The sequence below is a fragment of the Otolemur garnettii genome, unplaced genomic scaffold (genome assembly GCF_000181295.1).
Source record: "Otolemur garnettii isolate 467f Iridium unplaced genomic scaffold, OtoGar3 scaffold00045, whole genome shotgun sequence".
Taxonomy (NCBI): domain Eukaryota; kingdom Metazoa; phylum Chordata; class Mammalia; order Primates; family Galagidae; genus Otolemur; species Otolemur garnettii.
Window position 1 is genome coordinate 13,071,986 of NW_003852440.1, and position 25,316 is coordinate 13,097,301.

Here is a 25,316-nt window from a genome sequence, read left to right on the forward strand (position 1 = left end):
TGCAACACCTGCTTTTTTCTGCTTTCCATTAGCCTGGAATATAGATGACCATCCCTTCACCCTGAGTCTATATTTGTCTCTTAAGGTAAGATGAGATTCTTGTATACAACAGATGTCTGGTCTGAGTTTCTGTATCCAGTCAGCCAATCTCTGCCTCTTTAGAGGACAATTTAAGCCATTTGCATTAATTGACATTATTGATAAACCTGATAAAATTTTAGGTATGAGTTGTTCAAAAGTCCACTGGACATTTTTAATCCTTTTGCCACTGTAGAAGTTTGAGTTTGATCAATAGTTTCTGAGTTAATTTACTTTTGTGGTGGTCATTACTGAGAATAGGTCTGAGGGCTCGGCGCCTATAGCTCACCCGGCTAAGGCGCCAGCCACGTACACCTAAGGTGGCGGGTTCAAATCCCCAGCCCGGACCTGCCAAACAACAATGACAGCTGCAACCAAAAAATAGCCGGGTGTTGTGGTGGGCGCCTGTGGTCCCAGCTACTTGGGAGGCGGAGGCAAGAGACTTGCTTGAGCCCAGGATTTGGAGGTTGCTGTGAGCTGTAATGCCATGGCACTCTACCCAGGGGGACAGCTTGAGGCTCTGTCTGAAAAAAAAAAAAGAGAGAGAGAATAGGTCTGAGAATATGCTGGAGAGCTGGTTTAGTTATGGCAAATTTCTTCAATGCATGGATGTCATTAAAGTATTTAATTTCTTTATCATAAATGAAACTCAGTTTATCTGGATACAGGATTCTGGGCTGGAAGTTATTTTGTTTTAAGATATTAAATGTTGATGACCACCCTCTTCTTGCCTAAAAGATTTCGTCAGAGAGATCTGTAGTTATTCTAATAGTCTTCCCCTTGTAGGTGATGGTTTTCTTACGTCTCGCTGCTTTCAAGATTTTCTCTTTCATATGTGAAGTTAATTATGATGTGTCTGGGGTATGTCTTATTTGAGTTGAGTTGTGCTGGGTTCTGAAGCTGTCTGAAATCTGAATTTCAGGATCTCTTGACATATCTGGAAAGTGCTCTTCCATAATTTCATAAAGAAGAGCTTCTGTGTTTTGCGAAGCAACTTCATTGCCTTCAGGGATTCCTATAAGGTGAATATTAGTTTTCTTCAAATTATTCCAGAGCTCTCTGAGAGAATGATTCATTTTTGCTTTCCATTTCTGATTCTCTTTGGACATTTGGACATATTCAGAAGCTTTGTCTTCTACATCTGAGATCCTTTCTTCTGCCTCCTGCACTCTGTTACCAAGAGATTCTACCATATTTTTCAGATCTTTGAGGGGTGCAGTCTCTTGTCTTAATGTTTCAAAATCTTTGGTGGTTTTGTCTTTGAATTCGTTGAATTCTTGAGTGAACTTTTGGAATGCTCCATGAACTTTTACTTCTATCTTTGCCTCTATTCTGTTTATCTTATTTGCAATCCAAATTCTGAATTCAATTTCTGACATCATAGCCATTTGTGTATAAAGGGGATCTTCAGTTTGGTCTGCCACATCCTTTCCTGGGGTGGTCGACCTACTCTGGTTATTCATATTACCAGCCACATCCTTTCTTGAGGGGGTTGATCTGCTCTGGTTATTCATATTACCAGAGCTTTTCTGCTGATTCCATCCCATGATTATTTTACCCCATTTGACTTTTCCCCTTGAAGTTTGTCAAGGCTCCGCCCCCCTGTTTTTCTTTTTTTAATATATGGGTTGTTTATGTTTAAAAATATTTATTTGACAAATACTGTACATGTTTAAGGGGTACAACGTGATGGTTTGGTACATATATACATATTGTGCAATGATTACCACAATCAAATTAATAAACACATCCATCATCACTGTACCTTAGATACCCAGAACTGTTCTATTTTGTAAATGAAACTATGTATCAATAGCTCCTTTGATCAACACCTCCTCATTACCCCTTGCTTTTCAGCCCTTAGAAACTACTATTCTACTTTATGCTTCTGTGAATTTAACATTTTTATATTCTGTATATAATACTTATCTTTCTATATTTGGTATATTTCACTTAGCTAATGTCTTAGAGGTTCATTCATATTGTTGATAATGGGATTTTGGTCTTCAATTTGGATGCCATTTATTTCTTTTTCTTGTCTAATCCACCTAGAACTACCAGGACCACCCAGAATAGAATGAGGTATGGGGGAGGGTACCCTTTCTTCTTCCTGATCTTAGAGGAAAGCTTTAAGCTTTCCCCCACTGAATGTGAGGTGGGCGAGATGTGTTATACATGTGTATGGCCTTTGTGATGTTGAAGTACATTCCTCATATACCAAATTTGTTGAGAGTTTTAGTCATGAAATGAAGTATAATTTTTTTTTAATTTTTTGCCTCTATTGACTATATCATCTATTTCTTGCTGGCTTTCAGTTTTCTGTGGAGAAGTCCACTGATTTGCCTTATTGATATTCTCTTTTATATTCTCTTTTCTCTTGCTGCTTTCAAGGTTTTCTCTTTGTCTTTGGCTTCTGATAATTTGATCACAATGTACCTCAGAAATTCTTCTTTACTTTGGCTTCCATGATCAGTGGTCAGCACACCAGGGGCCAGGGGGAAGATGGCAGAGGCAGAAATTCTTCTTTAGATTGAACTTGCTTAAACCTCCTTTGATCTTCATGAATCTGGGTGTCTTTATTGCTCTTGGTATTTGGAAGGTTTGAGTCAGTATTTCTTAGGCAGACTCTAATCCCCTTTCTCTCCTCCCTGCTGGTCTCATGCACACACGTATTTGTGCATCCGAAGGTGTTCCATAAGTCCTCAAGTTTTCTTAACTCTTTTTTGTTCTTTTTTCTTTTTATTCCTCTAAATGGCTAATTTTACTATTTGAGCTCACTAATTCTCTCTCCTGTGTGACTTAGTCTGGCATTGAAGTGGTCTATATAATTATGTCTGTCACTGCTCTAGGATCTTTATCTGGTTCTTTTTTATGCTTTCTCTTTCTCTGTTAATTTTTTTTTTATTTCATTCAAGTCTTTTCCCCATCTTTGTTTAGCTTTCTACATGTGTTTCCTTGCTTTTCATTGAGCTGTCTTAAGATGATCATTTTGAATTCCTACTTAGAGAATTCACAGACCTTTATCTCTTTGGTCTGTTACTGGAGCTTTCTAAGTTTCCTTTGGTTGTATCATGTTTCCCTGATACTTTGATAAAACCAATCTTGTGTTGCTGTCTGCTTATATGAAGGAACAAACAGTTTTAGAGTCCCTACTGACTGGTTTTAGCAGTAAAGTTCTCATGTTGGGTCCCCAGACTGATGACATTGCTGTGGGGATCATGGTTGAGTGGGGATGGAGCCAGACTAGATGGGTGATGGGATCACAGTGGGGTCCACAGTCATTACACCTGTATCCAGGGACTCTGGTAGGTGGGATGCTGTCTGCTCCTTGGGTAGACTACACTGCCTGTAGTATCACAGTCAGTGCGTTGAGTACTGGAATGAAGATGTATCTCAAGTTCTGTGGATGATGGGCCTGTTATCTGGTGCAGAGTGGGTATGAATCCCTCTAGGTCCTTGCGAGGGCTTCTATGGGTCTCTGTGTGGGTCCAGAGATAGGTAGTGCTGGCCCTCAGTTACTCAGTTCAGGTGGGCTGGACCTGAGTCGCTGGGCTGATTCAGGATCTAGTCAATATTGAAGTCTGGGCCTACCTCTGGGACACAGACATGCATTTCAGTGTCTGGATCTCTTTGAGGGTGGTAGTCCTCCCAGGTTATAGTGAAGCAGGCCTGAAGACAAGTCTCTGGGCTATTTAAGGGTCAGCTATGTGACTGAGGTTGGCCCTAGGGACTCAGATTGGCACATACCTTGGGTCTCAGTATAAGCAGGACTGTTCTCAGAGTGAGACTGAGAAAGAGTCTCGGGGCCATTTTGGGGTCATCTGTTGCACGGGCATTGGCAAGCCTGCACCAGAGACCCAGACTGGCACATCTTTCTCTGGGTCTCTGTGTAGGCACAAGTGCTCTGAAACAGCAGCTAAGAGAGGATGGAGCTAAATCTCAGGGCTGTTTCAAGATCCACAAGGAGGGTCCAATATTAGCTGGCCAGTCACATGAGGCATAGTGGGCATGAATCCTCTTTGATTCTTAGGCTGATGGCTCTGGTGGCAGAACCTAGGATTCACAGAGCTGTACACAAATCCACAGTTTGACAGCACCACATCTGGGTCTGGAGCTGGGGTGGTGACTCTATCACCTGGGGCAGGGTCTGCTCTCAAAATTGGCCTTCCTTGTGGTTTCCCAGCCATGTATCTGAATCCCAGAGTTCCCACAGAGACGCTTTTGTCTATAAATGGCTGCAAAATTATTGTCACTATGGGGGATATGAATGTCATATTCTTTCACCTTGTTGAAAATGTTCCTCCCAAGTTGTTTTTCTATTCCTTGGAAGAGATACTACAATCTTGGAATAATGTCCTTAAAAGTTGGTCTCAGCTTTTGGTCCTAGTGTTTCTGTATGGGATCCTCTGGAGCTGTTAATTCAGCATCTGTAATGGCTATAGGAAATCATCTTTTTTGCGAAATTATCCATTTCTGTCTAAGTTGTCAAATACATAGGTATAAACTCTCTCACTGTGACATTAATATCTGATAAGCCTAGACTATTTCCATTCTTCATTCTTAGTAGTAGTTATTTTTGGCCTCATTCCCCTCCCCTTCCTCCTCCTTTTCTTCCTCTCCATCAATCTTAGTGGAAGCTTGTTTATTTTATTATTTTTTAAAGCAGTTTTTGCTTTTTTGGTTTTCCTTTTATGACTAGCTTTTATTTTATTAATTATTTCCATTTTCTATCTTCAATTATTTTGATATTTATTTTTTAAACCTTTTTAACTTTATGCTTAACTTGTGGACTTGCCCTATTTCTTATGTAAGATTTAATGCTATTCCTTTTCTTAAATCATCTTAAAGTAATACTATTACTTTTCTCAAAGTATAACTGTAGATGAATTTTAGAATTATTAGTATATTCTATTTTAGTGTTTTCTATCTGGTGTTTGTTAAAATCCACAGTTTACTTACAATAATATGTTTTTGCAGTACCCTATGATCTTCTTTATCAATGCTTTCCCTAAAGCATGCCTTAGTCCCCCAGAATATGCAGATTTTTCCTTCATCTTCTCTTTAACATACATCTAATTTATTGTTTTATGACTCATTAATATCACATTTTTTAATTTTTTCAACTAGTCGTATTGCCTAGTAGAAAGTTAAATTTATAAATGTCCCAGAGGTACAGGGCTCTATCTATATATCTGTATTATTGTAATTATCGAAGTCTTGTTAATTTTTTTATTTACATTGTATGTTTTCTAACATGAATTTAATCATTTTGAACTTTCAGTAATTTAGAGAGGGGTTGAGATCTTCCAATTTGATAGGGGATTTGCCAGTTTCATTTGGTAGCTATATTAGTTATATCGTATTTTATTTTTATAGGTTCTTAGTGCATTTATCCCATTATAATACCTTTGTCTTAAGTCTTCAACATGTAACATAATATAACAAAAACCAAATACTAATAGAGACCTGAGATTTTTAAAAATATCATGGGTAATGAAAAAATTAGATAAAATTTGACCATATCAAAATTTAAACCTTCCTTGTTTCAAAGAATTCTATTGGAAAGTTAAAAAACAACACATAGACTGAGAGAAAAATATTTATAAATCATATATCTGATAATAAACTAGAATATATGAAGACATCTTACAACTCAATAATAAAAGTCAAATAACCTAATTGAAAAATCATCAAAGAAGTTGAATAGAAGAATATTTCCAAGGAAGAAATACAGATATACAGAGGATGAATAATTATATGAAAAGATAACTAACATTAGTCATCAGGAGACTACAAGTAAAACCACAATAAAATAATATGTCATATGCACTAGGATGGTACAAATTGAGAAGTCAGATAATATCAAGAGGGGGTGATAATGTGGAGAAATTGTAACCTCACACCCTACTATTAATAATAGAAATGAGGCAGACAGCTTGGAAAACCATCTGGCAATTTTTCAAACATTTAAACATAAGATTATTATGTGACCCAGAAAATCAACATATTCTTCTTAGTAAAGTATCTTAAGAATAGAAAAAAAGTATCCAATGTACTCAATACTGTTATGAAAGCAATATATAAACTCTTGCACATTCATATGAATGATAAAACACAAAGATAGTCCAGAAAGATTAGGGAGAAAAACAAAGGTAGTCCAGAAAGAGGAGAGGGAGGAGATGGGAGGGGAGGGGAGGGTGGAGGGTGAGTGAAGGGAGGAGGGAAGGTATTTGGCAGGACCTCATCTAATGTGCACAATGCAAGGGCCCATTTCAAAACAACTAATAGTATATTATACATGTCTCACCACAAAAATAAGAAAGTGAGGTGATGGTTATGTTAATTAGTTTGATTTAAGCATTCCACGTTGTATATCAAATCATCATATTATACCTCAGAAATGTATACAGTTATGATTTAATAAAAATAATGTTAAAAAAGCAAATAGGATATAACTATAGAGCAAAATACAACTAACAAATGAAATTGGCAAATCCCCTATCAAAAGATCTCAACCCTTCTCTAAATTATTCAAAGTTCAAAATGTTTAAAGTTAGAAAATATACAATGTAAATAACAAATTGAACAAACTGAAAACATGTGCACACAGAACTCGTAAACAATCTAGTAAAATTATATTATTCATAATAGTCAAAAGATGAAACTAATCTAAATGCTCAAAAACCTATGTGTGGATAAACAAAATCTTGTGTCCCCATCCAATAACACATCTCAGCTGTAACAGGAATGAAGTACTTAAGGCAAAATGGATGAACCTTGAAAATATGCTAAGTGAGTTAAGCCAGTCGCAGAAAACTTCTTATATTATTCCAGTCATATAAAAGTCTAGAAAAGGGAAACCTATAGAAACCAGAGGAGATTAGTAGTTGGTTAGGACTGGGGGGAGGGCATACGGATGTGATAGCTGTGGTTATGGAATTTCTATTGGAGTTGATGAAAATGTTCTCAGATTGACTATGGTGATCTTTGTGACATCTATGAATACACTAAAAACACTTCACATGGGGGAAGAATGAAAATGTCATATATTGGTCATATCTCCATAAAGTCATTTTTCAATGTTTAGATACAGGATAAAGGGAAACTACAATGGTGGAAGGAAGATCAATGTGTGGCTGGGGTTTTGGTGGGAAGTAAGGAAGGGCTGACTAGATGACGTACAGGGGACATTTCAGGGTCCCCGTAGGTTATTGTAATGGTAAATATGGAACACTAAGCATGTGTCAAAATCCATAGAAATTTATGAACAAAAAGGAAACTTTAATCTAATTAAATTTATAGGATTGATAAATCTAATGATGAAATGCAGAATTTGAAAAAAATCATCTAATGTACTAAATATGTAGTAAACACCTCAGGGAAAGAGATGGAGGAAAAGGTGCCCAAGTAACCTTGGCAATCGGTGGAGTCTGAAACTCAAGGCAAAAAGAGCTACAGAGGGCACTGCGATTGTTCACGTTGTTCTACACCAGTTCTGACGCTGCCACATGTGTATAATGGGACTAAGCCTTGAAGCCGAGTTTCCTTGGGTGCTGGGAATCAGTCTCTGAGTTCACAGACACATAAGTGGAACAGGCCAGAATCATGAGAGGCAGCACCTTAAAATTGGAAACACAGTCATTCTTCACTTAGCGTCAGCAAAAGGTTCTTGGAAACTAATTTTAATCAAAACTATGAAGGGCAAAAGTAATGGCTTTTTCTCCTCGTGGCATAACAAAATGACATTGAACAAAACAATGTTATTCAAGGACCTGTTGTGTATCATTTTGCTTAAAATCGTAGTTCTCAAGAGCCTATTGTGCATGTGAAGTGTGAAGCCTTCCCTTAGGCTTCACATAGATAATGACTTTCAATGTTTGTAAAAGGTGTAGCTATGTGCACTGGGGTTACTGTAAACACAGGTAGTTTTTTATTCTGTTAGCTGAAAAGACCTAGGAGAAATGAAGTTCCAGTAGTGAAAGGACTGGATTGTCACCAGATCGTTGCTTCTAATAACGTTTTCTAATAGAAAGAACCAGGGTTTCTTAGAGAAGGAGCAGGAAACATACAGATTGAGCACTGACATGTTATAGTTCCAAAAATAAAGGAAGTGCTCAAAATTGCAAACAAAAGAAACATAATTTTGGATTACGTGAGTGGAGGCAGAGTCACCTGGAGAGCTTACAGTGACCAAGGCTGGGCCAATGTGAGCAAGAAACAGACCCAAAGCATTGGATTCTAATGCAAAGTATAAGATAACTGTCCCTGAGCTCAGTACCAGGATAAATAGATGATTGAATCAGTTGATAAATGGGAGAATAGACTAGTCTTTCGTTCAGGAAACAATTTCAAATGATTTATGTATATAATTTGTCCTCATGACTTGAAGTATAATTTGCCATTCCTTATTTGTGGACTGTGCAAAGTGACTTAGTTCCAAAAACTACAGCACAGAAAATCGAGTCACTGTGCCCTGAAGAAACCTGACAAGTATGACCCAAGGAAGGTGATCAGAGTCACTGTCAGCTCCGAGTTATCCTGTTGCTGGCTTTTATCTTCAATATGAAGCCATAATAGTGGCACTTTACCTTGTTTTGTTCTCCCAAATCCAAAATTAAAGTCTAATGTAAAAAAATTAAACAAATCTCACTCTAGGGGAATTCTATAAAACCTTTGATCAGCCCTCCTCAAAACTGCCAAGGTCATGAAAGTCAAGGAAAAATCTCAGAAACGTTCACAGCAGGAGGGGCTGAAGGAGGCCTGGTGGTTAAAGGTGATGTGACAGGCTGGATGGGAGGCTGGAACGGGAGAGGACAACAGCTAAAAAACTGAAGAAACTGAGCAAAGTGAGGACTTTAATGCATAAAATATTCCATAAGCCATTCATTAATTGTATCAAATGTATTATATAGGAAAGCAGTAGTTATAATAGGCAAACAAATGCAACACTTATGAGAACTCCTTTCTGCACCATCTTCACATGTTTCTGTAAATCTAAAACTATTCTGAAAAATAAAGTTTACTAACTAAAAAAAAAAAAGAACTCTCCAGTTACTTGGATAAATCCTCAGAACAGTGGCAGAGAAATTAAATATTACACTTCTGCCTATGTCTAATAATTTTTCATCACTGTATATTGTTTTCATTTCATTGTTATAATGTTAAAACTTGTTATATTATATAGAAATATATCCTATTTCTAATAATTTTTCCTCACTGTATATTGTTTTCATTTCATTGTTATAATGTTAAAACTTATTATATTATATATATAGAAATATATCCTATTTCTAATAATTTTTCATCACTGTGTATTGTTTTCATTTCATTGTTATTATAATGTTAAAACTTGTTATCTTAAATTATCTAACATATCCAAGGGCTAGGCGCTGCTTTCCAGCGTTCATCACCCCCACCCTCCCTGCCTTTCACCAGCCTGCTCTTTCACGTCAGAGGAGCCCCTGAAGCAGCCGGGGCCTGAGCCACCTGCATCAGAGCACAACAGACATGGCCTTTGTGGAGATTCACCTTTAAACTTTCCAAGATCACATCTTAGATATTTTTCACTTTTCTATTTTCATGGATTACATTTTATTAAGAATCTGCCAACAAAGTTATTTTCCAAAACAAAAATCTTATCATTCATTTCTTGCACTTCATAAACCTTTAATGTCATTCATTGATGAGAGACACAATTTCAAAATTCTGCAGGTGGGCAAGAACCTTGTCCTCCACTTGTTCTTTCATCAGCTTCTTCTCTAGAGCCCCCAAGTCATGTGCTCTCAGTTCCCACTAGTCCGTACATTTTTATTTTCTCCAAAATTCCATGTTCTTTCGCATCGTTGTGTTTCTGCATGTGACAGTCCCTCTTGTTGGTGTTCTCTTCCTTTTGTGACATTGGTGAAGTCAGACTTCATCCTAGAAAATGCAGTGAAAAAGGAGACCTCGTCCAGGAACATACCTGCTCACCAGAGTCAGAGCCCTCCTCATCTGACTCTGCGTGGGAATTTGTGCAGACCTCTAGGACAGCACTACTCACATTTTAACATAAATTTTATCATTTTGTAAAAAAGGAAAAGGAAAACTAGTGTGTGAGGAGAAATTATTTTTAATATAGTTTCATTCTGGAATATTTAATTGAAATGTCTTATTACCCTAAAAAGTTGTTATTTTCTTCTTTGTTATATAACCTATAATTAACAAAACATCAACTCTACAGGTGTACAGTGTTTTATGGATAGTTTTCAAGAGCTCAGTACACAAAGAATCTCAAGAAATTACTATTATTATTACAAAATATTGACTAACATAATGTTTCATAATAGATTCCATTTCCTGAGTCCACTGAATAAAATCCACTCTGTTTGGTGCCTTACATATACTTCACTTTGACAGCCTTGTTTTTACATTGGCATCACAAACCCCAGACTGTAAATTCACGGTTGAGAACCGGCTCACAGAGAGCTGCCATCCATGTGCATGTTGTCAGCCTCTATGCTGTGTCGTCACTAATGGGTGGATTTAAAATCAGAGTACCTGGAGACTGGATGATGTGTTTTGTGGCAAAATAATTTAAATACAGCTATTAAAATGATTTAGCATGAATAATACTTATCCTATAATTACTTTTAAAATATTTGTGGGAAAATATGGTAAAAATCTTGATAAATCTTCTAGAATCAAAGGGAGAGAGGCACAGACTAGAACTCTCCTAGGCCCTCAGACATCAACCTAGGGAGGTGTCTCTCTCTGTCACAGTCAGCGGCATGGTAAATCTATTTGGGTCTGCAGATGGCTTTCTCCAGAAATCTCAGAGTATGTCCACTGAAAATCCTGGAAGCTCATTGCTCAAAGTTAGATAGCCCAGTCAAGAAGCCTCCACTTTACATAAAATCCCAAGGAAGCATGCCCATTGGCTTAGCTTGGTCCACACCCGCCTGGTAGAACAAATCCCAAGGTCAGCGGCCTGGGAATAAAATTCCTGCCTGTAGCCTGCACAGGGCATTGAGAATGGAATCCCCACTGATAGCCATGGGGGGAAAAAAAAAATCTTCCGCGGGGGAAAAAGGGTGACGTTACCAGAATAATGGGGTAAGGAAAGGTGGATGGAGTGTGAGCCAAAGTAGATCTGACCTGAATCCCCCGGTTTCGAAACCCAGCAGCATGGACTGGAATCCCTGCTCCTCATATGCCACTCACCGGCTGTTGCTCACAGGGCTTCTGTACACTATGCCTAGTTTGTTTTCATTTACAAAAAGATAAAAATATTACTGTCTACTCCATCGATTTTTCATAATTAAATAACTTAAATCATGTAAATCACTTGGCAAAGTGTGACACGTTAAATTATGGGTTTATGGCTCGGCGACTATGGTTCAAGTGGCTAAGGCACCAGCCACATACACCTAAGGTGGTGGGTTTGAATCCAGCCCGGGCCTGCCAAACAACAATGATGGCTGTAACCAAAAAATACCTGGGCATTGTGGCAGGCACCTGTGGTCCCAGCTACTTGGGAGGCAGAGGCAGGAGACTTGCTTGAGCCCAGGAGTTGGAGGTTGCTGTGAGCTGTGATGCCATGGCCCTCTACCCAGGGGAATAGCTTGAGGCTCCATCTCAAAAAAATAATAATAATAATTATGGCTTTATGAATGTGCAATAGCAACAGTGTAGCTACTTCAGTGTTGAGAGCAATAGCAAATAAACCTGAACTAAAAATAAATTAAACAAAAAACCTGACTTGTCCTTAAAGCTCTCAAAGAAAAAAAGAGTTCTTTGACAAACTTCGTCTTGTGATGCCCTAAGTCTAAGACTCAGTGACATTCTCTTGACTGTGTTGTTTTCTTGACATAACAAAGGAATATCACTTTAAATTTAAATTATATATGTCCAAAGATAGAAAAAGTCTTAACAGAGTATTTAGTTCAATGCTCAGGTATGTCCCTTTATTAACGGCCTTAGTAAGTGTTACTTGTGATTCCACTTGAACAATTTTTTTTTTCTGCAACAGTCTCACTTTGTCGCTCTCGGTGGAGTCCACTGTAGCATCACAGCAGCAACCTCTAACTCTTGGGCTTAAGCAATTCTCTTAACTCAGTCTCCGAAGTAGCTGAGACTACAGGCACTGGCCACGATGTCCAGTTTTTGGGGGGTTTTTTGCAGATGTCATTGTTGTTTAGCAGGCCCTGGGCTGGGTTTAAACCCATGTATGTGGCCAGTGCCCTAACCCCTGAGCAACGGGCGCCAAGCTGACTTGAATAATTATTGCAACATGATATTCACTTCTTAGGGCCAGGAGCAGCAACTCACACCTATAATCCCAGTACTTGGAAGGCTGAGGAAGGAGGATAGATTGAGGCCAGGAGTTCAAAACTAGCCTGGGCAACAAAGTCAGGCCTTGTCTCTATAAAAAGTAAAGGTGTGGTGCTGTATGGCTGTGGGTCCAACCACTTGGAAGGCCTCAGCAGGAGGATAGGAAGGTTTGAGCCCAGGAGTTTGACATCGCAGTGAGCTATGATGATACTACCGCACCATAACGTGGGTGAGAGAGTGATACACCATCTCAGACAGAAAGAAAGAAACCCATTCTTGACATAGAAACCCACTTCGTTTTCACACACTTGTCAGATGCTGGGGCTGCCAGATAACAGGCACTGTTTGGATTAAAGTGTTCAGTCAAATGTCAGAATGATCACTAAGGACTCAAACCCTGTCTCTCTTATTCCTCTCCCTGGGGTGCCGGCCACATTCCTGGTACCCCAGGCAGAGGTGGAAGACTGCAGCTGGACAGTGCTCCCAGCACCATGGAGCACGTCCATGGTCCCTTCACCTGCACTCTCCGAGCTGAATATTCCCACCCTTTAATCCTTCTCCACGAGTTATGCATTCTTGATTTTCCAGCCTCCAATCAGCAGTAAAACAAATCTAATTATCACTTAGCTCATCTGTGATTGCAAATAAACTCTAAGAGATAAAAGGGATCACAGTGTGTTCTTTTTTTTTTTTGAGACAGAGCCTCAGGCTGTTGTCCTGGGTCCTGGGCTCAAGCTATTCTGCCTCTGCTTCCCAAGTAGCTGGGACCACAGGTGCCTACCACAATACCCAGCTATTTTTTGGTTGCAGCCATCATTGTTGTTTGGCGGGCCCACGCTGAATTCAAACCTGCCAGCTCAGGTATATGTGGCTGGCACCTTAGCTGCTTGAGCCACAGGTCAGCCCACAGTCTGCTCTTTAAAAGAAATTATTTTCTAAAAATATTATATGGGTAATTGATCATATAACTGAAGCTATATAATAACATGACTGGTTTATGGGTTCAAGAACCACTGTTCTTTCTAGTAACAAAGGACTAATGAAGGAAGCTATGCCTAAATTTGGATTTTTAATCTCAAAGGAAACTTTTTTTTCAGAAGTGAAAGTTCTCTCAGCTCTCAAATCAGGTTAGGGCCTCAGGAGCAAGTGCTGGGAAGGCGGGACTGTGGCCCCAGGTACCGGAAAGGCTTCCCCCTTTAGGATTTTTGTGAGGGCTCTAGCTACAGTGTTGTATAAGCAGTTTTATTTTTAGTGTGCAGTTTTGCAGAACTTGCCTCTGTTAATAACAAGGGAAAAAACTCTAGTAAATTATTTCTATTCTCAGTTCTTCAAATTTCATGATAGCTTGTTGAACAGTAATGATTTCAGGAAAAATGCTCAATTATTTTGTCATGAACAAAGTCAGAACTTTTGTGACTAATACCATTTAAAGACAACAGATTCTAAATTGCAACAGCAAATGATGGTTTTAGAGTTTCTAGTTAAAAGATACTGTTGCAGACCTCTTATTCTTCAAGAGACTCATCAAACAACAAATGCTGTGTTGAATTTACCTCTTTCTTGTCACCACGCAATGTCAGGACTTCTATCTTTCTGCAATTTGGTGAGAAAACAAAAGCCCATTCTCCCCACCTGACAGTTTCCCCAAGTCTGCCTCCCACTTCTGCCCCAGAACCACTTCCTTATCGAGGTGGGAACAATTAAAGAGGTGTAGAGTCTTAATTAAAATTTAATTACTAAAGGAAATAGCCTGATTAACAACCTTTTTCAGATGTACCTTTACCAAGTTATTAGAAGTTTGAAGCAAAATTTGCTGCTAGCTTAAGGGGTATTCATCATTTTCTCTATCTTAGAGGAAAATATTTAAATGGTTAGTATTTCCTAACAAACTCATTCAGAACTGGTTATCTTTTAAGTCAAGCTTCTAACCCTTTCTAGTTGTTCAGCAAATGTTTAAAACTATAAGAAAGAATGCTTATATAAGTTTTAGTAAACCATTTTCCCTTTCACTGGCAACAATTTTTAAACTAATTATAATTTCCCACCAAATCCTAGGGAATGCTGATCAGTGTGTCTAATAAATAATCTCTCCGAATCACTTGGCAGGTCCTTCATGTCCCCTCTCCCATGACATTTCGACTCTTTAATTTTCTTACAAAATGAAAATGACTCAAAATAACTTGTCACATACATAGAAAAGGCATTGAGGCTGAGAGGATGATCTAACACATGGAAATAAGGACAAAGTGAGGACAGCGAGGCCTCCCAGCCAGGGATCATTTAATCTCTCTGTTTGACTTTGTTATTTCCTATTTGGATTGATTCTCGGGACTATGAAGTTACACTTTACCATCAGAGTTTTGTTCTGTAGAAATGATAATGCCAGAGGCTATAGGTTTATTGCCCTGTGAGACCTGAACCAGTTTTGTTTCCTAATGTAGCAATCTTGGTTTAACATTCCTTTGAGAAAAATACCAGTTCCTCAACTATGGCATTTACTCCATATCTGTCTGAAATAAATGTTTTTAACTATTTTGAAATCGTACTTTGACAGTGATCACCGTCACGCAGACATGGGCTGTGGTCAGGCCTCAGGACCTGGCTCTGTGCAGCCTCGGGAAGGAGACCGCAGACATCCAGGCCCACCCCATTTCTTCCCCCAAACAGCCATTACCTCCCCAGGTACCTCATCACCCCATAAGTACGTGTTGCTCCCTTTCACAACTCTTACTCGTATACAACAAATGAGCACGGCAGATCGGAAGAGTGAGTTTGTTTTCAAACGTGTATTTATTTGTCCTAATCATCACCTTATTTGACACCTCCCCTCCTCTGTGCCGTTTTTCTTTTATTTCAAAATAGGAGAAAAGTATATTTCTTACTCATTAAAAAGCGAGTTTTCTCCTGTCTAGCTGAGCTCTTCACTGTACTCTCCCATGAGCAGACAGGCTGTGACAGTCACCCGGCAGGAATGCCAGCCCCACCTCCCCTCACTCTGCTGGTGAGCCCAGACCAGACACCAGGCAGGTGTGCTTCCCGACCTGCAGACAGCAGCACCCTTTGATGAGATAGGAAGAAAAGTCATATCAGATATTATTTGCCTCACTATTTTCCTTTCTATTCAATTTATATGACTCTGACCTTGAACACTGCTGCTGGTTACCCAGACTGAAGACTGGATTTGCCTGTGCTGTTGGCCCTGGGGGGGCAACATCTTAATTCCAGATTGACTGGAATCTGACCATCGCCCTCCATCTCTGACTCCTTCTGGACATTTTCCCACTCACATGAGTCTCTTCTCTAGATCTAGATTCTGATTAGTTGTTCAACATAGTTAATTGTTCAACCACTTGAACAGTCTGTGTTCTGGGGTGAGGGCAGGAGGGAGGTGGAAGACCCAGCAAAGACCCAGAGTTACAAGAAGAGCCCACCATGCTTGGAGTCAGGGTGAGAGTAGGGGTGGGAATGAAGGTAAATAAATGTAAAACTAGGTAAATAATGTCTCCAACAAATCCATGCTTCCATTTTAGATTTCATGGGTGCTTTAAGGAAAGAATGTAAAGTCATCAAAAAAGCAAGGCCGGCAGTGTCTTTCTGGTGAGGTGAGCTCCTGCAGCACCAGGTAGAGGCTGTGGTGTGAGCCTCTCAGGCAGGGCAGCCATGCAGGAACTGCACATGCAGATGTCCCTGGCGGGAACTAAGGAGGCCATGTCAGGAACAAGAAGGACCGCTTAGGGGAGGGGACAGAGGCAGGGATGGACTGGAGACTGTGTCATGCAGGATTTTGGAGGTCACAGCAAGTTTATTCTCTATTCAATGAGAAGACTGAAGGGGCTTCTACAAGAGCACAGCATAGTCTGTTTTCTATTAAGATAAAGTCAAATCACTCTAGTTTGGTGTTGCCAGATTTAGTTAATGAAAATATAGACCATGATATATTCTACTCAATATTTGTAACATATATTTACTAAAAATGTACTCATTTGCCTTTTTTTCAGATTTAACTGGCTGCCCTGCATCCTATCTGGCAGCTCTGCTCTGGTTTTGTGTAAAGTTTATCACAGGATGGGAGAGAGATCAGGAAGAACAAGTTCAAGACCAGGCCCCATGTGAGAAATGGCTGTGGGAATGATGACTTGACAATCACTGTGGAGACAAAAGAAAGGGAGAGATTCCAGAAATATTTTTTAACCATAGCTGAGAGGGCTTACTGACAAATGTATTCAAAGGTGATTCATGGGAAACAAAAAATATAGGTAGAGAGAATCCCAGTGCTCAGCCTTGATAAATGCAGATACCATGAAATGTTGCCCAGACCTAGGGAAGTCTGAGGAAGGATCGTATAGAATGCGTTCCTGTGCCTTTTGATCATTTTAACACTTTGTCTATTCACTAACAGGAGGCAAAATTGATCTAATGATGTTTTAATCTGTTGTATTAATACTGATTTTATACGGGCAGTGTTTTCAGTAAAACAGTAACCTAGTCTGCGGTGGGATTTTGTGCAGGATAACAGGATGCTGGGAGGCAGCTGCGATTGCAAAAGAAGGATGTCCGCACAGAGGGTGGAAGGCAAGGGGGCTGCTGGACGTTCTGGCTCAGTCTGGAAGCTGCTGGCTGTGGAGAATTCCTGGCAGTGGGACAGAAGGAATCAGAGGCAAACCCCACCACCTACAGCTTCATGCTCTATTTCGTGATGGTGGCATGCAGGCATGTAAACAGGAGAAGGTAAGAACCAGAGGGGCCTTCAGCTGTCAACAGGAGCAGAAACCACAGGCTTGTCTTTATGAAAAGAAGAGGTCTGTAAAAGCAAGACAGTTTCTCAGACGTGGAGGGAGGGTAATGCAGGATTCAGACTGATGCCAGGAGTGTAGGCTGAGTTGCAGGATTCAGACTGATGCCAGAAGTGTAGGCTGAGTTGCAGGAGTCAGACTGATGCCAGGAGTGTAGGCTGAGTTGCAGGATTCAGACTGATGCCAGGAGTGTAGGCTGAGTTGCAGGATTCAGACTGATGCCAGGAGTGTAGGCTGAGTTGACTTTTAGCATGGGTGGACGCTATTGTACCCACATGGCAATTGCAATGGACAGAATTTTTGTGTTCCCCTAAGATCCATATGCTGAACTCCTAAGCCCAAGGTGATGTATTAGGAGGCTGGTTCTCAACCTCTAGGTCGCAACCCCTTTGGAGGTTGAATGATCCTTTCACAGGGGTTGCCTAATGTCAGATATTTACATTACAATTCATAACAGTAACAAAAATTACAGTTATGAAGTAGCAATGAAAATAATTTTATGCTTGGGGGTCACCACACCATGAGGGTCACGGCATTTGGAAGGTTGAGAACCACTGTATTAGGAGGTGGGGCCTTTGGGAGATGATTAGATAAAAGGAGCCCCAGACAACTCTTTCCCTTTCTATTTACTTTCTTTTGGCACATCAGAATATGTGAGAAGTAGGCTGTCTGAGGCCCAGGAGAGGGTCCTGGCCTGACTGCTCTGCATGCTGATCTCAGACTTGTAGCCTCCAGACTGGGAGATTTCAATTTCTGAGGTTTGTAAGCACCTTCGTCTAAGGTCATTTGTTAGAACAGCCACACTCACTAGGACAGACACCCAACTGCTAGTCTCAGGATCCTGCAGTCCAACACTGATGAAAGTTAAGCTAATACTCTGATAAAGAAAATGTGTTCTGGGCGGTGCTGTGGCTCAGTGAGTCGGGCGCCCGCCCCATATACCCAGGGTGGCATGTTCAAACCTAGCCCTGGCCAAACTGCAACAAAAAAATAGCTGGGTGTCGTGGCAGGCACCTGTAGTCTCAGCTACTTGGGAGGCTGAGGCAAGAGAATAGCCTAAGCCCAGAGGTTGCTGTGAGCTGTGACTCCACAGCACTCTAATAAGGGCAACAAAGTGAAACTTTGTCTCTAAAAAAAAAAAAGAAAATGTGTTCTACCATCTTATTCATCAGAACATGCTCTTAGTGACAAAACTCAGTGATGTGCACTGAGCTGCAGCCGTGCTCGCCCCACGCGTGGAGCTGGGAGCCACTTCGCATTAGCAGCTGCACCATCATAGAGCCCTTTGCTGCCTTCGGCTCCTGTAGTCTCTACTTCCAAGACCCAGGGCCAGTGATGTGGGGAAAGTGGTCCTTGCTGCCTACCAATGTGAGCCAGTTCCAGCTCCCCTGTGCTAGGGTCCAGCCCCGGCCCAAGTGATGGACCCTGATGTGTCCTTTAATGGACGTATTGTGGTGTGTCTGTGATGCCAAAGCAAGAACTAGTAAGGCACAGATTTAGGGCTGGACCCCTCTTTCTGGGTCAGACAGATGTACAGGACGCCCTCACCTCTGTACAGGGTCACTCACGCCACTGCTCATGGTAAATGTCCCCTCATTTAAGGCCTAGACTAGGAGAACACAGGCCAGGACCCCGGAGCTCCAATGGTGGGTGACAGATACTCCCCACAGATGGTGAGACAGGGAAGGAGGATGGGCAGCTTTTCCCAAGAGGCACATTAGCTCAGTGTACCTAGTGCAACCCTGACCCTGCTATGAGGGCATTTTTTTTTTTTTACCCTATTGCTTAAAATTATCAAAATCAGGTGTTTTTCTTTTAAAATGCTACTTCACAGAAAGTAGAAGTTTACATGGTACCATTAACAGCTAGATCACGAGAGCTGCTTCCTGATTAAAGAAATCCATTTCTGGACCCTCAAAGGATCGCAATTATGCAGATTTATGTAAACGACATGCAAATCACCTTGAAAATAAAGTGTTCAAGAGATAAGAGCCACGCTCCCAAGCTGTGACTTGTCAGTCTAATGCTGTTTAGTGGAAAAGGATGCAACCCCCAATGAAAACAAAACCTGAATTATGGAGAGGAAACCTTACCTCCTACATGCCTTTTGGAAATAATTAGATTTGGGTGAGATAAGCAAGTATTCTGTCTAAGAAGATTACAACATCTCCCTGCTTTTCCCGAATACTCAGCAATAGAGATTTTTCTAGTACAGAAACAGCTGAGTCAGCATAGCTTTAGGAAGGTGTTAATGAGTCTTGGAATTGCTGTTCTGCCTGTTATTGGTCCTGTCAACCCTGCAACCTTTCTTGAACTTCAAGTCTTAGTTCCCTGTCTACATTATCGCAGAGAAGATGAAGTGAGCCCCATGACCAAGCTGCAAGCCAGGGCTCGCACAGTCGGTCTCCCAGTGTGGCCACCACTCTGCCCTGTGTGTCTCACTCACTCCTGTAAGAATGGACGGCTGGTCATCTGTGACTTTACCTCTCATGTCAGAGATACAAACTAAATTAAAGTGGCACGTAAGAAAAGTTGTGTGCAGACAATCACAGCCTCTGAGCAAATCTTCACAAACACAAAACAGAATCAAATCAAAAAAAGAAGAGCAGAAAAACAAGAATCCCCAAACCAGAAATGAACACTCCAACTCCCCAAGGAACTCATATGACAAGGAAAAAACAAGCAGAAAGATCTCTTCCTTTGTATACACAAACCTTAATCACAGCTGCTGAGCCCATCTCCTGGTCCCATTTCTCCTCCTCCACTGGCTTTTCCCCAGGATCTGAGTTTCTTCCAGAGGAATCTATGAACATCAGAGATGAATGGCCAGCCTGGTGAGTGATCACTGATGTCCCCTGAGACCCAGAGCAGAGCATCAGGTAATGCCAGCTCCCATCAGACAGGAAAGAATAACAATGATAAAAGAAAGGCTGCCTGCCCAATACAGACACACATTCGTGAGTGCAGAGGTAGCTGTCCCCGTCTCAGAATGCTCCTTGTTGGGAGACAAGATGGCTCCATCACAGAAGGCTGTGTAACCCCCTTCCCCTGGTACTGTCTTTGGTGTTCCATTTAAGGATGAATCAGCAACGAAGAACCAGCAGACATGGAACAAAAATCAAGAAGCTCAAGACAGGACACTCAGATCCCAGAGGACACACAGATTGCTAGAGCTTCCTAGAGTCTAAACCAGTACTAATTATTATCCTAAAAATACTCAATTGTGTAAAGTATCAATGACAATGGACCTCAACCAGAGTGATTGTGCTTACCCTTCCAGGGCCCTGAGGAGGCATCAGTCAACATCTGGGGACATGTCTTTCAACTGTTGGTCTCTGGTGGGTAGGAGCAGGGTGCAGCTGAGCACATCACAGTGCACAAGACATTCCCCAGCAACTGAGCATGTCACAGAACACAGGACAGTCCCCAGCAGCTGAGCATGTCACAGAGCACAGGACAGTCCCCAGCAGCTGAGCATGTCACAGAACACAGGACAGTCCCCAGCAGCTGAGCATGTCACAGAGCACAGGACAGTCCCCAGCAGCTGAGCATGATCCTGCCCCAAATGTCAACTGTGCTGGTTTAAAAATATTGATATATCCAAGGGGAAAAAAGCTTTCTTAGTGGAAGAATAAGGATCTTCTTGCTTAAAAGAAAAAATAAAAATCAAAGAAAAGATGGCATGTCAGAGGTAGTGATTACATGAAAATGATAGACCTGTGATTTTGTTTTTCATTTTTTTTGTTTGTGTAGTTTTTGGCCCGGCCTAGGTTTGAACCTGCCACCTCCAGGTTAAGGGGCCAGCGCACTGCCCAGAACTGTGATTTTGATAGTAAAAGTCAAGTAAATCGCTAATAACTTACACTTGAAGGATAATGAGATTAAAAACAATAGGTATGGGCAGTGCCTGTGGCTCACTGAGTAGGGTGCCGGCCCCATCTGTGGACAGTGGTGAGTTTAAACCTGGCCCTGGCCAAACTGCAACAAAAAAATAGCCGAGCGTGTGGCAGACGCCTGCAGTCCTAGCTACTTGGGAGGCTTAGGCAAGAGAATTGCCTAAGCCTAAGAGCTGGAGGTTGCTGTGAGCTATAACTGTGATACCACTGCACTGTACTGAGGGCAACAAAGTAAGACTCTGTCTCTAAAAAAAAAAAAATTAATAAATAAATACAATAAAAATAATAGGGAAAAAAAGTCATTGGCCATGAAAACAAGGTCCCGGATATCTCATACCCATTTAAAGAGAACACAAGGAACAGAAAACGGAGGAGAAAGAGTGAAAATCCAGAGAACCAACAAGAACATTTTCCTGAACTGAAGTTGGAAAAGGTCTGTTTTACCTTCAGGTTGATTAATAAGAATGATTCACGCTCAGAAAAGTCCTCCTAAAATTACAGACATTAGAATACCACAGTAATAAAAAAAGATGAAATCATGAAATAAGCCCAAATGTGGAAAAGATGGGACAGTGTTAGGTACAATTTGCTTTCTGAAAATTTCAGTGAAAAGAGATGTCAGACAAAGGACAATGTTTTTAAAATTCTAAGAAGAATTAGAACTAAGCTTCAATAATCAACCTAGTACATTTTTCAAACCAAAAAAATTTAGACGTGTGAAGTAGGAAATTGATAAGTAAAAAAAATGTATATTTAGAATAAGATATCAAAAGAAATTATCTTTTAAAAAGCTAATGATATAAATATTACAAAATACTGAAAAATAACATTTTTTACTAAATATCTGAAATAATTCTATTATTGTTCCTACATTGTTTAGTTATCCATTCATTGATTGTTCTATTTATATTGAACATCAAGACTTATTATGAAGTACAGACGAGAAGTTAAGATTGTGTGAATGTGGGTGAGAGATATAGAATCCAGACAGAGATGAACCATATAGAGACCCTGGACATAGGAAGAGGTTGCACTCTAAGAGTAGAGAGAAATATTATAGGATTTAGGGTCAATTGAGTACCCATAGGTATTCAATTTTTCATAGGAAAAAATTAATCTTCATTTCTTCATCATTCCATATTTAAAAATTAAATTATAGATGCAATAATTACTTAAGGTGAAAAGACAAAATAATAAAGCTGATAGAAAATATATCATCATAAACAAAGAATGGATAAATTGGAGGCTATTAAAATTAAAAGTTTTTATTTACTGTATATACATATATATATAGTTTTTAGACAGAGTCTCACTCTGTCACCTGGGTAGAGTGTCAAGGCATCAGAGCTGACAGTAACCTCAAAGTCTTAGGCTCAAGTGATCCTCTCACCTCAGCCTCCTGAGTAACTGGGACTATAGACACCTGCCACAATGTCCAGCTAAATTTTATGTATTTTTAGTAGAGATGGGGTCTTGCTCTTGCTCAGGTTGGTCTTGAACTCCTAAGCTCAAGACATTCTCCCACCTCGGCCTTCCAGAGTGCTAGGATTGCAGGTGTGAACTACCACACTTGGCCTATAGTATTATCATTTTTTTTTAAAAGTTCAAGAGTAGGAAACACAAAGTAGGAAAAGTATTTATAACTTATATAATCAGCTAAAGGGCCAAAACCAGAATGTAAAATTACTTCCTAATATTCTAGAGGGAAATATTCCAAAGACTCCAAAAGAAAAAATAAAAAAATGGCAGGAGACTCCAACAGATGATTCACAAAAGAGGATCTCCAAAAAGTCAGGAAGGCTACAACAAGGCACTCAGTCTCATTAACACACGAGGGGTGCCGGCTACAACATAAAATGCAATGAGCTACTCTCCTCAGAACAGAGGAGAGTGAGGACTGACGAGGGGAGTGCGGTGATAACAGGGAGCAGCTTCACATACTGCAGGAAGCAAGCTTACGTTCTCCAGTTAAACATAAATACACCTGACAGCCAGACATTTCCTTCCTAATTTTGTACACAGTACGTTTGCCTAGTTAGAAATACATTGATAAAATTCGTAGTAACATTACTTAGTCAAAACTTTAAATCAAACCAGTTTCCATGTAGATTTGATACGTAAATTTTTAATAAAATTGTACAGTTGAATGTATCATTTATTTCAAAATTTTAATATCAATACTATTTTTTTCCTTTGCAAATTTACTACAGTTCTTCAGTAAACCTCCGTTTTTAGCAGCACAACTTCAGCTGCCTTGGAATGTAATTCACCTCACTCTTGAGTTTTGACTTTCTTCTGGAAGACCTTTCCCTGTCGACCGTGGTTCGTCTGACTTTTCCTTCTGTCTTCTGATACCATTAGCACTTGCTGCAATCCTTACTGCCAAGTGTTCAACTTATTCTTGTATGCTGCATTTGCAGAATTCAGTGTACAAGAATGAAAATAATTTCTGGTCATTCTGGATTATCTGTATTTCTTTTCATCTTTTTTACTAGCTCTTTTAAAAAATGCTTTTTTCTGTCACTATTTTCTAACTTACAGGGATCCTTTAAGCTGGACATTCAGGCCTTCAAAAGCCTCCTAATATTTTGACACATATCACAACTGGAAATCATAACATCATTTTTGTTTCCTAAAACTTTTGAAAGCGGGCTTCCTGAAGTGCGAGAAATAGGTCATACTTTTATTTTCTCCCAAGTGACTTTTCATTTTTTCCCCTTAACTCTGTCACCTCCGTGTCAGATTCTCCTCCTTGTATATACTCCTTTTCCAATAAACAACATTAAAACAAAATAAATGGAGAATTGGAAATGTTTGTTTTCTGAACCACACGTTCCAAGCTGCCATCTCCCTGTGCAGCTATTTCTACATGAAGTCAAGCCCTCTACTGCTCTATAAGCAGCTGTGCCTTGTATAGAAGCACACTGAAGAGATAACTGGCCTGTTTTCCAGTAGCAGTCAGTCTTTAGAAGCTGTGCCCTCTCATAAAGAGTCAAATCATGGAGTCATTTCCAAGTATCTCAGCTAGGAAGATGGAGAGATTTGCCACGTAGCAGTTTAACCAGAAATGTAAGAGCCATAGCGGAAAGTTGAAGCATCACAAATTGCACACAAGGAGCCAGTGGGAAATTCACACCTACCAGGTACAGTGCACACTGTCTGCGTGGGAGGCAAGATGAAAGCCTTGACTCAATTTGTACAAAACCCAAAGTAAGTAAAAATAACATATGTATCCCCAATATCCTGAAATTGAAAGGCACAGTTGAGAGAGGGCGCTGCCCTTCTTTCTGTACTCTGGGAGACAAACTTGTGTGGTTAGCTTCCTTGATTTTTGCTTGCATTTAGATTTGGCAAAAGAAAGGGGAATGACTTGTAGTGCTGGTTCCTGTACCTTTCCTCTCCCTTTCTTTGCCCCACCTCCAGCTTTTCATTGGCCACCACTGCTTTGTAACAACTCTGTCTTCTTTCAGACTGAGGGATGGGAATGGTCCGGAGATACTGACAATCCATTATAAATTTGCTCTTAGGATTTCCCTATGCCCTGCTACACCTCTGTAGATGATCGTATTATTGAATTTGAGTGCGTCTTCGGTTTCCTGCCAGGGTTCTGACTTTTTTATGGGGGGGTGACTACCATGTTCCATTTTGGTGACAGAATAAACTGGTGACCACCACGAGGTGAAGTGACACCAATGGAGGGAGTAGCTGCCCTGACAGTCCATGGTCTGGCTCCAGAGCACACACATCATGGTAACACTCTTCTTTTCAAAAATAACTCTTCATGTTGTATGGCTAATTAATGGCATAATCAGGCCTAGAAATCAAATATGCTAATTTGGCTCATAGATTTTTAAATAATTCATATACTTTTCACATTTTCTTTGGGTAGATCCCCTAAGTGGCTAGATATGTACATTGTATATAATATGTACAATGTGAAACATTTACTTAGATGTTTATTGTTTTCCTAGGAGCTCAGATTTCTCTCTAAACCATACAGGAGATTTTCAAGCACATTTACTCTGTTAAGTGGTTCTGGTGATTCCACTATTCCAAATACAAAAGCAGGATGCTGGGAGAACTACTCTGCACTCAAAAAGATGGTTAGCTACTAAGTAATGAGGTTATAAAGGCAATGGCCCTTATAATCCTGTGGGGTTTAATTATATTTCCCAACTCTTGAGAATACTCACCAAGGTTATAGGTGAAACGCCTACATGCCTCTTGCCAAAAAAGCCAT